Here is a 14,834-nt window from a genome sequence, read left to right on the forward strand (position 1 = left end):
TTAAACTTTCTCCACATGATCATCGTTTTCTGAAGTTTTTGCTGGACAGAAAAACAAGAATCCAGAAAGCATTTTTTAATCATAAAGCTGGATGGAGATTAAAAAAAAAATTGAAGGCCTTGAATTACCAAGTCCCATCCACAAGACATTGGTAAACCCGAACCTTACTCTACCTTAAATATTTAGCATCAGGACATTGTATGTTCCGATTTCTGTCAATCATTAAGAGATGAACCAAAGATCGCAGTGTTTATTTTCATGTGCCCTTGGTGGTGAATTTAGAAGTTGGGCAGTCGGGCCTATCAGCAGATTTAAATTATATTTATATGATAGTTCTATTATTATCAATCACATCTCATTTAACACACGTTGATCTTTATCATAATAGTTAAATGTTTGCTATGTGGGAAATATTAGGATGAACGCTCTGTTCTTTCATGTAATTCTCATAGCTCCATTCACTAGGGTTGGGTCTCATTTTCCAGATGAGAAAAATTGTTTAGAGTAGGTCTTTCTTAAGGGCTAGAGTGAAGTCAGAGATTTGCTCAGTCATATACCCAACGAGTGTCAAGGCCAAAATGTAAACCACTCATGTTCACATTTGTGGTACCTCTTCATGATTCCTCTCTCTTAGTGACAGATTTTCATCTTTGCCAAGGCTTGTAGGGATATTGGTTCAAGGAGTTATTCTAATTGTGAATACTTAGGAACCCGGAGAAAATTTGGAAAGATAAAAGTTTTGGGTGATATCAATCCAAACTGAAAGTCACCCCTCTTTTTGTCTTGTTTTGGTGACAGCAGAGACACATTACAGTTTGAACTTGTGCAACTGCATTGCGAATGAAATTATTTCTTGTACTAGGAAATGTTTTCCTTTATTATAAAAGCGTAATATTAAAACAGAAAAAAAAAACATTGAAGAAAGAGTTAGGAAACCTTGAGTAAGTCATAGAACCTCTCTAGGCGTCAGGTTCCTCATTGATCAAGGATAGCATTAGCCCGGTGATCTTTAAGGCCCAAGGGTTCAGGGTCATAAGCGTCAATGGCATCCATTCTTTTCTCATGACCTCTTTTCCCAGCTGCGTTCCAGTGGACCAGATTGACAACAGCAAGCACAGAGTCAAATTCCAATTTAAAACAGGTCTTGTTATTTCGGTACCAATTACAAGGTTATGGATCATGCTTAAAGGTGTTTAATATGCTGTAATGTTTAGACACACTTGGCTCCAACATTTATGAGGGCTGTTTGTAGAAACAAGAAGCATGCTCTCACTCCATAAGTATGCAAGACTGCTGTAAAAACACTACAGATGTGCCGGAAAGAGAGAGCCTCAAACCGGCTACGAAGAAAGGTGACAAGTGTTTTGGGGCTGCCCTGTGGTTTAACCTGCTGACAAATCTCTCATCAGGCAGAGTGTGTTTTTATGTTTTTTATAGGTGCATGTATTGTTGTTGCTTTTTACTTTGTTTCGGTCTCTGATGTAGAATATTTGTAAAATCAGTGTGAAGAATTTTATGGCCTTGTAGGACTATATTTTATGCAGGAGAAATAATCCCTCTTTTTTTTATGAAACCAGTTTATGTAGAGTGTTTCTGGTGAGCTCTTCTCACCACCAAAGCAACAGGTGATTGCTTTTCAGATGGTGGAGAAGGACCTGGAGATACTCAGTGATGCAATACAGCAGGATGGAGAGTGGTCACCTGTGAATCCAAACATTACAGATGTGCCTCAGTCCCAGAGGAACTAGACTCCTGGGGTGGCCCCAGTAGATCTTCATTTTAACATCTTCAATTCAAACACGCTTTTAAATACCAAGAAGAATTGAAATATATTTAGTTCCTTGAAGAGCCAAATTCCTGACTGAAACCACATTTTATAACTTGGAGTTGGGAGGATTTTCACCAAGATACCCTTTCCTCTCAACATCCATTAGGATTCACAAGCAATGGGAGTATCAGAATATCCTTTACCGTGTCACGTGTTGACCTGGAAAATAAAGAGATAGAAAATCCTCCCTGACTTGAAGCACACTATTGAACAAAAGGCATTGTACTCACGGAGAAGCAACTGGATGTGAACTTGAAGAGACTTGTTTAACAAACTACAATGTGTGTGTGTGTGCGCGCGCATGTGTATGGAGAGAGAGAGAGAGAGAGAGAGAGAGAGAGAGAGAGAGAGAGAATATGCAGGGTCTTGTGCTCATGTCCACATGCCCCCTTTCTGGGTGTTAGCTCCTTTTAGGCTCAAAGAAGCCTATGAGCTAAGTCTCATTGGTTGCCTGCTTCACAGAAGAACATGTAACATGCACAGTCAGGTAACTGGCTCACATTCCCAAGTCATAACCTCAGGCACCTGGATTCAGAGGCAATCTGCCTTCAGAGCCCCCACCCCTTAATCTCCACACACCCTCATCTCTAGGGACCTGAGCACCCACTTCCTCCGGGAAGATTGTGGGAGAGCTGACCCAGTCCATAGGCAAACCCATATGCTGTTCCTTGGAACAATCTCCCCCGTGGGGAACTTCATGCTCCATAGGGACAAACAAGAGGAGCAGATGGTCCATAGGGGTGGTCCTGAACAATGGGGTCCACATTAGGAGGTGGGGGAAAGGAAGGTTTATAATAAGTTTTAAACTTCCTCCTTAGCATCATGACATCTGAAATCCTCTTCTCTGGCTTCTCATGAAAGCATTGAACCTTCCCTCCAAACAGTGTGGCCTTGCAGGGAATTCACCGGTATCTCTCCTTCTATGTAGTTGGACTGGACTGTACATTGTACTGTCACCCATGAGTGGATCACTTTGATCAGCATATAAACACTTGAGAAGGAAAGAAGGATTTTTCAGCCTAGATCACTGAAGTGCAGAGTGATCCTGAGGCCAAGGGAGCTTCAAAAGGAGACAACCAAGGGAAGGGAGAGGAGAGGGGAACAGGAAAATGGGTAGAATCAATGAGACCTAACTTCCCTATGCTCATATAAGAATACTCCACCAGGCCCCTGCCCTGGATGCTGCTGGCTCAGATACAGAGGCCATTCCTGGAGGTCTCTTCTCTGGACATGGCCTGGGTTACCTGAGGCACAAATTCCAAGGGTACCTCCTGTGGTTGCTACCACTAAGCCACAAATCCAGCCTCCAAAATGCCACATTTTTGAAAAGTCAAAAAAAAAAAAAAAAAAAACCCAAATGAAATTGATGTTAACATATTTTATTTAACTTAATATATCCGGATGATAATTTTAACATGCAATCAATATATGTTAGTGGTTACAGTTTTACGTTCTTTTTTGCATGCCAAATCTACAAATTCCAGTCTATATTTTTTGCTTAAAGCATACTTCAATTTGACCTACCCACATTTCAAGCGCTGAATAAGCCACATATGGCTAGCGACCACTGTATTAGTCCAGTTTTATAGTTTTCAGTGTACAGAAGATTATGGATATTTGATAACTAGGCCCTAAGGTATATAAGTTTTTAAAAAATATTATGACAATATCACTTTTTTAAAGTTCATATTTCACTTATTTGTTGAGGATATATACATACGCAGTTTTCCCATAGTATCTGTGGGGAATTAACTCCAGGACTATCTGCAGATGCCAAATTCCTTGGATGTTCATGTCTCCTACATAAAATGTCCTATAGGCAATGCAAGGTCTTCCACATATGTTAATTCATGTCCAGATTTCTAATACAATGTAAATCCTAGAGTAAATCATTGTTCTATTGTATTCTTAAGTAATAATGATAAGAGAAATGTCTGTGCATGTTTACTACAGAGGTAAAAAAAAATTAAGGGTTTTTTTAATTCTCCGTTGGCTGAATATTTTTATGGGGAAGTTATGATATAGAAGGCCAAGTGTACAACAGAGTTTTGTATATTGGTCTTGTATCTGGTAGTTTGCTAAATTTATTACTTCTAATAACTTATAGATTATTTATTCTAAACATGACAATGTATCTCTTTCTTTTTATTTAAATGTATTTCCAGTTTATAAGACATTAGACCAAAGATGCCCTTTCTCAGTGGAATGAGTAGCTATTAACTAAAGGATTCTGTGAAAACTGATCCAGAAATTTTTTCTCAAAAACTCATGACATCTCTTGAGACTGTTATCTATGTTAATTCTGTATCTGTAATTGAAACTATGGATTTCATTTACTTTGTATATGAAATAACTTTTCCCATGATTTCAACCTCATTTTAAAATTTAAAGGCAAATTTTCAATGCACATTTTTCAGGAATCCTATTAATGGGAAATTAATAGGCTGACCTTTAGAACCACGGGCTCACAATCATTTACCAAGACACAGGCTTTTCTTTTAGTAGTTTGCAACTACTAAAAAGTGTTGAAGTGAACTAAGAAACCCCAAGTTTTTTTTTTTAAATCCTTTATACTTAATGCTAAAAATTGTTGCCTCATTTATTCAATATCACCGGGCAGAAAGGTGTTATGTATAAGTCAGCCTTTCAGATAATTATGCTTTAGTCCTTTGAACCAAAATTTTAAAAAAATGATTCTCTCATATTTTAAGTGCATTGCATTTTTTTAGAACCCCCGTGGACAGACCATATTAACCTTCCTTTGACCTTTTAGTGATGATTGGTGTCATTCTTATGAATTATAATAATTGCTCTGTGTTGTAAATCTGGTTTGCTCTCAGGGGAAATGGAATATTTAAACCTGTTTCATCTTTTTTGTTAAGTAAATTAATACAGACTTCTGTTATTTTTAAAATCTAATTTCCAGATTGTTTCTTAAAAATGTCTTTTACTTCCTTATTTTAGGACTGTTAAAGCCATACTTTCTAACTTCTGTCAGATGCCTGTCCGGTGGTTACTATAAGATTTTTTGAGTCAAGAAACAATATGAAGGTGAAAAGTAAATGAATGATAAAGATTATCTAGAAACCTAGGAATGGCACAGTATTAATATCTGACTTCCTTTTTTATTTTTATTTTTTTTTGATCTGGAAAGTGGAGTTAAGGTAAAAGGTATGTAAATGAAGCAAAAAAATAGAGTATGGCAAGATAAGAACATGAGCTTTTATTCTAGAATGTTGTGACAGCTATTTTGGAGTCACAGCTATTTTGCAATCTCTTAGTGTTGAGGCTGCTGGATACCCTGTCATCTAAATAGTGACTTATCACTCTCTTTCCAAGATTGACAGCCACATTGTAGAATTCTTAGCACATGATTGATAGACAAATATATGGGTACAATTCCATTTCCACCAATTGTTTGGATAAGTCATTTCACTTCTGTATTGTATATACCATGTTTATAAGTTTGTCAGGATAATATTTTCAAAGATTTGGAGACATTTGCCCTAGAACTTTTATCTTCTGGTCTTTACCACTTCCCAGTAGACATATCATTATGTGTGTATCCTCAAAGAAGAACAGGAGAGAAGCAAGTCAACATATAGGAGATTCCTCATAATGCTAGGACTTCAAAACATGCTTGTCCTTAAAGGAATAGAAAGGAATTTTGATCAAGATATTTAAGAGAAGAAAAAAATTATATTATTCCCTATTTTTTTCCTTTGAAATTATAAAATGATGTTTTGGCTAGAGGACAGGACAGGCTGGAGGAAAATTATTGGGTGCCTCCAGTCATGAGGACAATTGAGAGGCTTCAGTGAGAGTGGCTGAAGGACATGGTAGGAACCAAAGTATTAGATAGGTTTGTAGGTCGGAGGTATGGAACCACAGGGAGGCATATGCATCCCAGAGAATGACCTCTTGGTGTTCCTAAGACAGCCTTAGAGCAAAAGGCTAAGACCCAATAGGGTTCTTCCACCCCAGCACGAGGCCTGTGTAGCTGAATGACTCTTACATCTAAATGGTACCATGATACCGGAGAGATCCACCAGAGGTGAAGGGACAGAAACAGGGGCATCTCCAGATAGGCTGTGACGGAAAACAGACAGGGAGCTGCTCATCTAAGGAAATGCTATGTACCAAGATTGCATATTGACTCCTTGAATGCTCATTAAAAACACATAAAATAGGCCTTGTGGTTGTTATTATCTCTGTTTTACAAAGAAGGAAATTACAGCCGAGAGAAATTAAATAATTTAGCAAATGTTACACAGCCATGGAGAAAATATTCATATCCAAATCATCCTCGAGACAGAGACACTACTCTGAAACACCAGACAGCAGATGGGCTTTTGATCTTAAAGCCACTATATAAGTATAAATTATTGCATCCTTTGGCTTCCTTGGTCTAGGTAGCAAAAACACTAATCTTGGCACAATCTAAGATACCAATCTAAAGTATCTTTCTTGAAGGAAAATAAAACCCACCCATATAATACCTTTAGAATGCTATTAGGTAAAACTAAATAAGAGCCTTGGCTTTCTGGATTCTTGATTATTAGTGCCTCTGCTAATTAATTTCTACTCTGTCCAATCATAAGCGGAGTCTTTTAGTCCATTTAAACTGTAAACATCTAACAACAACAAAAAAAATCTTTCAAATACATATCACACTATACACCTTCTTCCACTCCAAATGGGAGTACAGTGTTATTTATGATTGGAGACGGAAGGAACATGTAAATTCAACAAAACCATGGTTGGAACAAGATAGAAAGTTTTATTCTTTTCCCATGAGAACCCAGGGGTGGCATGGTAGCTCTTTCTGCTTCCAAGGCTCTCAGAGAGCCAGGCTGCCTGTCCTTCACTGCTCCAGGATTCCTGGGTCATGTCCTCACGTTCCAAACAACATCTAGGCAACAGTAGGATGGGGGAAATGGACAAGCAGTTTTCTCCTAAAAAAGGACCTCAGAAACCACCACCTGACATTTTTTTCCCGTTGGTCAGAATTTGACCACAGAGACATACCTCATACCAAGCTAATCTGAGAAACGTAATGTATTTTGGAAGCCATTTATTTTATTAGAAAGTCTACTTCTCTGAAAAAGAGAAGGAAACAAATATTGGAAGAAAGCCAACAGATCCTGTCATAACTCATATGTGCAATTACTTACTTGATAAAAAAAAAATATATTAGAAAGAAAGAAACCTGGCTTCCTAAGTCTGCTTCTCAAAGGAATTAGAGATTCATGATTGAAATCTTCAAAACAAAACCTGTAAGACCTGCTCAGTCCATAGCTGATCTCAGTGTGAATCTTAGTGCCTAATCAATAGTATATCAGGGAACAAGATGTAAGGATTAGACTGGTTGTTGAGGAATGAACATTATATTATGTATGTATACACACACATATACATGAGTATATATGCACATAATACCCATATTTACCCACCATAAAGTGCTGCCTTCCATAGGTCTGAAAGCATTGAAGCCAACAGGTGATGAACTGAAACTGTGAGCCACAATCAATCTTTACTCCTTCAAACTTTTCTCAGGTGTTTTGTCGTAGCAACAGAAAGTTGACTAATTCAGATTTTTATTTGTTTGTTGGCTTTTTTTTTTTTTTTTTTTTTTTGTGGTCCAGGACCTCACTCATGGCAATCAAACACTCAATCACTAAGCAGCATACCTGGCTCCAAGAATGACATGTTTTGAGAGAGAAGGCTTGAGTTCCAATGCCTTTTGCTACCTCTAAACAGCTGTGTGATTTGAGCCAACCATTGAATTTTTCATGTAGGCACTTGGAGATTTAAATTTTGTATTTTAAATACATATAGAAAATCTCCAATGTAATGATACTTAAGATTGTTTCTAGCTTTTAAGGTGTGTTTTCTGCATGTATATAGATAATTGAATACTTGGAAAAAAAAAATTGATCCCCCAATGCTCTTCCTGGCAAAACCTAACTAGATAAAATAACAAAAATGGCTGCATCACCATCAGAAATAAGGTTTAGCCCATTTAGAAATGAAGTAATAAACCTCATTTAGGAATGTCAATCTTCAGTAATAAATTTTTTATGCTTACTGCTCCAGAAAGAGATTGTCTAACTTCTAAGTTTGTTTTTGAATCCCCTACCTTAATTAAATCCCTCATGTCAAAGCTCCATTAAAGTGCCCAGACATGAAAGATATCTGGTTTGTTGCACTAGATAATTAAATTGTGTCAAGAGCAAGATTGGCTCAATAAAATAGTGGGGTGTATGTGTGTATTTTTGTGTGTGTGTGTGTGTTTTATCTCTGACTCTAGAAAACTAACTTTAATTGTTGTCTTTCCAGAACAACTTGGAATTTTCAAAAAAAAATTTCTTCACAGAAGATTAGGATTTTAAAAACAGGAGCTGGAATATTACAATGTTAATTTGGGGTTGATATTTCTTATAAGATCAATAAGGAAGGGAGATAGGGAGGAAAAAAATTCAGAATGAAGGAATTAGGGAGAATTGGTAGAAATTTAGGCAAAGAAAGAAAGGAAAATTGAAAGAAGATCCATAAGAGAAAATGAGAGAGAAGTCGAAGGAGGTTTAATTCAGTTAGAACTGAATTCATTAATGTTAACTAACACCATCTCAGGGCTTATCTCTGGACTATGGATAGCAGAGGAAATGGCTCCCTTTATCATTGTCCTGTGAATTGTTAATTAGTGGTCATTCTCTGAGAAGTTTGTTTAAACCTCATCATTTACTATGGAGTCACCCTGTGGTTAGCTTTAACTTGTACAAATCCAATTACACATACAAATCAAAAGGAGAGAGAAGAAAAGAAACTACAGTGTTGGTAGTGGAGGTGATTCCATCCCAAGAACAATATCCTGGAGAAAATGTAAGGAGAGAGAGAGAGAGAGAGAGAGAGAGAGAGAGAGATGCATCTGCAATTTTCTTCTTTGTTATCACCTCACCACTGTACAGGTGAACATAATGTGCAAAGGAGGGAAATCTTAGGCACTGTGACTCCTTTCACAGATGACATGCTACTGAAGAAAGGATAATTCTGTTTCAGTTCTGTAGGAAGAAAATAACTGTGTTGAGATTTTTAATAAAAATAACTGTGTTGAGGTAAGTGTTGGTCTTTCTATAACATGCTATAGAAAGTTCAGGGCAATTTGTGTGGTCTACTGTGTCAGTCAGCTTTCCATTACTGCAACAATATATCTGAGATAATCCACTTATATGGAGGAAAGGTTTATTTTGTTTTGCAGTTATGGAGGTTCCAGTCCATGTGTTGTTGGACCATTGGTTTTGGTCCCATAGCAGGTCAGTTCATAATGATAGGAGCCCATGGTAGATGAAGCTTTTACCTCCTAGCTGGAAACAAAAGAAAGAGACCATGGTCTCATAATGCCATTTGAGGACACACCCCTAGTAACATAAAGATCTCCCAGGAGTCCTCACTTCTGAAAGTTGCCACCATCTCCCAACAGTACCCAAATGGATTCAATAACACCAAGCCTTTAATGGGGGCCTTTGAGGGATATCCCAGGTCTAAATATGAGCATATATGTACTTTAGATCCTAACTTCTACTTAAGGTGGGATATCCTTGTTTTATTGAAATAAAAAGTTTATAGTCTTTGTAATTTTGAAACTTTATGCGAAAAGGTCCATCCTGGAATGATATACTATAATAATATAGGATGTGGATGTAATATGATATAATATAAAATTATATAATAATAGTTGGAATGATTGGTATGAGTCAACTAATTCCACCATCTGCTCATTGAGCAATCTACTCTATAACTGCTTCACTAGTTAGCATGTACTCTCTTCATTGTGGTGATGCTTTGGGCACTTGAGTTATGTTTTATCGCCTTCAATTTTTATTTTTTATTGATTTTTTAAAAAATACATGACAATGGAATGAATTACAATTCTTATTACACATATGCAGCCCCATTTTTCATATCTCTGTCTGTATATAAATTATGTTGACACCAATTCATGTCTTCATACATGTACTTTGTATAATGATGTCTATCACATTCCATCATCCTTGTTCATCCCCTGCTCCCTCCCTTTCCCTCCCACCCCTCTTCCCTATCTAGAATTCATCTATTCCTCCCATGTTTCCCCACCCTCATCCCACTGTGAGTCATCTTCCTTATATCAGAGAAAACATTTGGCATTTGTTTTTTGGGGGATTGGCTAACTTCACTTAACATTGTCTTCTCCAAAGCCATCCATTTACCTGCAAATGCCCTGATTTTATTCTCTTTTATTGCTGAGTAAAATTCCATCGTGTAAATATGTCACATTTTTATATTTAAACCAATTAGGCCATTTATGAATGGATAAACAATAATAAACAGCAAAGACTGAAGAATGAAGACCATTATTCACAGATCCCTTCTTTTATCAGGTTCTTTGGGCTTACCAGAGACCCTCTTAAAGTGTGGTAAAATCAATTAAAAATTATTCACATAAAAAGTGAACAATGGAGGATGACATGGTGCTACCATTTCCTATTTCCTATGATTAAGGAACATTATGTTTGGATATGAGTTTATCCTCTAAAAGCTCATGTGTGAGACAATGCAAGAAAGTCTGAAGATGAAATGATTGGGTTCTGAGAGCCTGAACCGAATCAGCGCATTAATTCACTGATATTAACTAACATGTGGTCACTGGAGACAAGTCAGGCATGGCTGGTAGAGGTGGGTCACTGGGGTCATGCCTTTGGGGTTTGTATGATGTCCCTGGAGAGTGGAGTGCTCTCTCCACTTCCTGATTGCCACGTTCTGATCTGCTTTCAACTCCATGCCCTTCTCCCATGATGTTCTGCCTCGCCTCAAGCCCAGAGCAATGTCTATGAACTGAGACCTCTGAAACCAATGAGCATCAAATAAACTATTTTCTTCTCTAAAATTGTTTTTGTCCGATCTTTTGGTCAGAGTGGTGAGACGTTGACTATGACATTAACTTTTTTTTTTCCTATCCTCTAACTCTGGCAACCATTGATCTGACTGCTCATGTAGCTTCACCTTTTTCAGAGTGTCATCTAAAATGGAATCATTAAGTATTCAGTGTGTTGAGTTCAGATTCTTTCACTTAGCATAATGAATTTGAGAGTCTTTCATGGTATCGATTGTGTCTTCTATTTTATTCTTTTTTTACTGTGGAGTAATAGCCCATTGTATGGATGTACCATGTTTTATTTATCCACTCATCAACTGATAGTCATTTGGGTTGTTTCTAGTTGGAAACAATCAACAAAGAGTTTTGTACAAGTTTTTGGGTAAAAAGTTTTTATTGATCTTAGGTTAATTGCCAAGAGTAGAATATCTAAATCATAAGGTAGGTATGTTAAAAGATATAAGAAGCTTCTGAACTGTTTTTGGAGTGGAATTTTACATTCTCACCAGCCCAAGGTCTGTTTAGTTTGCCTTCTTCTGTCCACAAACCTGGCAGAAATTTGTCAAAAGTGTTTCTGGTATTAACCTCTGTACTCCCCTTTGGGGGGTTTCTCTTAGGAGCAGCAAAAAACTTTGTTCTGAACTTTAATATGAAGAACATAAAGTAGAGTTTAGGAAAAGAAAATAGTTTGTCTCTGTTCCTTTAGGTTTAAAAATGAAAATCAAGATATTTTTACATGTTAAGCCATCTTGGTGGAACATTTCACCTTTTCCACTTCCCTATAAACAATAATGAACAACAAAGAATGAAGAAAGAAGGCCATTATGAAGGCCTGTATCCTTGAGGACAAGCAGGAGTGACTGTGGTCAAGGTCAAGGGCCCGATGGCACCATGGTGCCAGAAAGTGTGGCTCTCAATTTGATGAAGCAGAGTCCTAGAGAGACTATCATCCTGTGTCTTTTTTGCTTTACTACTGAAGTTATCTCTTCTTTTGTTATCCTTTTCCTGCATTGATTTTCACTGTGTGGGTCCTTTACAATGCTCCAGTGTGGGGGTTTTCATCTTTGGAAAGTCTGCCGGGCTATTGTTGTGAGATGGGCCTCTGCGACCTCCCCTCCGGAGGTATTCTTTTCCTTAGAATAAGAAAAAACAACCACGATATTATTAACAAAAGTGCTTTGCATTTATCAAGCCTCCTGCTAAAAACCTTACAGACATTTATTTAACACTCACAGTAATCTCTTAAAACAAACATTTGGTCCACATTTTGCAGAAATTCGAAGGGAGAATTAAGAGCTACTTTCCCCAATGGTTGAGCTTACATTTGGCAAAATTAGAATTCACATGCACCTCTTTCTGATAACAAGGCATATTCTAATGATAACTTTAAAAAAGCCCTATTCTTTTTATCTCTATACTATGCTGCTTTCCAAATCTGAAAGAAGCAAAGGAAGGTTCCTTTGGCTGGACACCTGAAACTACTCAGCCCATGAAAGCCCAAAATATTTCTGAGCTTTGCAAATAAGCTTCAAATGGTATATTAGTTAACTTCTTCTGTGTAAAAAGTAACCACAAAATTTCATAAGATTTGGGACTAATAATCTGTGACCTAAGCACTTTGTTAATTATGAATGGGCTTCCTTCTATGTCTGAGGATGGTCTAACTGGAAATCTGATCTAGGATATGATCTTTGCTAAGCAAACAGGTGACGTGGCTTTGCTTCAAGTGTCTCTCCTTCCAGCAAGCTACCATGGCCATGTCCTCATGATGATAGTAGAGGCACCAAGAGAATAAAGCCTAGTGCACATGCCCATTTTAGAAGTCTGCTTATATCCATCACATCTATTGGCCCAAACAAACCATATGGCAAGGCTCCGTGGCAAGAGACATGACCGGACACCTACAGCCCCTAAACCCACATTACCATAACCATGGTAGGCCATGGTCAAAATGTTCTGATAGTGTCATGAGGATAAATATATAGACCAATGGAATAGGATTGAAAGCCTAGAAACAAATACATACATCTGTGCTCAAAGGATTTTCAACAAGGATGTAAGGGTCATTTGATGGGGAAAAAATAGTCTATTCAAAATATAGCAGGGACAACTGTTTGTTTGCATGAAAAGAATATAGTTGGACTCCTATCTCACATCACCCATAAAATGCAAGTAAAAATGGTTCAGTCTTAAATGTAGAGCTAAATTTCTGAAACACTTAGAAAAATACATCGAGATAAACCCTTATAATCTTGACAATGGATTCTTAGCTATGACACTAAAAGCATGAACAACAAAGGAAAAAAATAGATAAACTAGACTACATAAATATTAAAAAATTTTGTGCATCAAAGTCCATTTTGATGTGTAAAGACAACCAATAAGAGAAAATACTTATAAATCATATATTAGATAAAGGTCTAGTATTCCAAATATATGAATAATTCCTACAACTCAATATCTAAAAGCCAAAAAAAAGTTAATTAAAAACTGGGCAAAGAACTGAATCATTTTTCCAAAGAATATATAAAAATAACCAATATCATATGAAATGATGTCAAATATTATTGGTCATTAGGGAAATGCAAATAAAAGCTACAATGATATACTACTTCATGCTCACTAAGATGACTATTTATAAAAGCTTTAAATAATAAATCTTGGGAGACAACAAGAAGAAATTAAAATTTTGGTTCATTACCAATGAGAATATATAACTGTGTAGCCATTTTGGAAAACAATTTGGCAGTTTCTCAAAAAGTTAAACACAGGCTTACCATATGACTCAGCAATTGACCCCTACATAAGTGCCCCAAAGAATTGAAAAAGTATGCAGATAAATACCTGTACATGCATCCAGTTCATTACTAACAAAAAGGAGAAAACTCAAATTCCTGCCAATAAATGAATATACGATGGAATATTATATACATATGTTTGTGTATAAATTACATTTATAGAAATATCTAAATAGGCAAATCAATAGAGTCAACAAGTTAGTGATTGCCAAATACTGTATGGTTTATTCTTTGGATATGATGGAAATGTTTTCGAACTTGAGACAAATGATGGTTGCACAACACTGTGAATGGACTAAAAGCTACTGAGTTGGGCACTTAAAATGGTTCAAACCAACAACTCTCCAGGGATGCAATCATGAGTCACCGATGGTTTCCAAAGTCCTGGCACATTAAGGGAGAATATAAATACAGATGTGTCAATCTCCACTTTAGAGAAAAGCAAGCCTTTCTCTAATCTGAAATCTGGAGAAACATTATGTTGACGGTTTCCTATGATAGCATTGTTAATCACCCCACCCCTAGTACAGCATTTCAAAAGATACTGAGTAATTTTGCATTAACTGTCTTTTCTTTTTCTCAAGATAATACTTTATGAGGACAGTATTGTGCTTATGCTAGTCTCACCCAGAGAGAGCTAAGCTGGCATTCATAAGGGTAAGTGGATTTCATAAAGTTTGACAAACAGCCAGCAACAGAGTGCACAGAACTGTAGACATTCAGCCTTTCCCTGTGCTGTGTTCTCTTGCCACACTCACAGGCCCCTAAGCCGCCCCTTTCTGCTGCCTGACTTCAGACATTGCTCATTTCCTGTGCGACTTTTAATGGGTCATCATAAAACATAAACCTATTGTGCCTCCTCCCACCTTGATATGCATCCGTGCCCCTCCCCCCACACCACCACCACCTACAGGATACAGAAGAGCATGGCCTCATCATTTCTGACTCGATAGCACAAAATCCATCCTCAAAGTACAAAAAGATGATTTTTCTTAATGTTTATTTTAAATTTATACATATTAATTTTATATATTCACGGTATGGCATGGCATTTTAGTATACGTGTTAATGTGTAATGATCAGATCAGATATTATCTCCTCCAACATGTATTGTTTCTTTGCATTAGGTACAGTCCAATTTCTCTGTCCCAGTTATTTTTATTTATTTATTTATTACATACATGACAATAGTGGAATGCATTACATTCATTATTATCCATTTACAGCACAATTTTTCGTAACTCTGTATATAAAGTATGTTCATGCCAAATTATGCCATTATACATGTAGTCTCTCT

This window comes from Marmota monax, unplaced genomic scaffold (assembly GCF_021218885.2).
Source record: "Marmota monax isolate L192 unplaced genomic scaffold, Marmota_monax_Labrador192_F-V1.1 WCK01_AAM20220418_F8-fsc00251, whole genome shotgun sequence".
In the NCBI taxonomy this organism is placed as follows: domain Eukaryota; kingdom Metazoa; phylum Chordata; class Mammalia; order Rodentia; family Sciuridae; genus Marmota; species Marmota monax.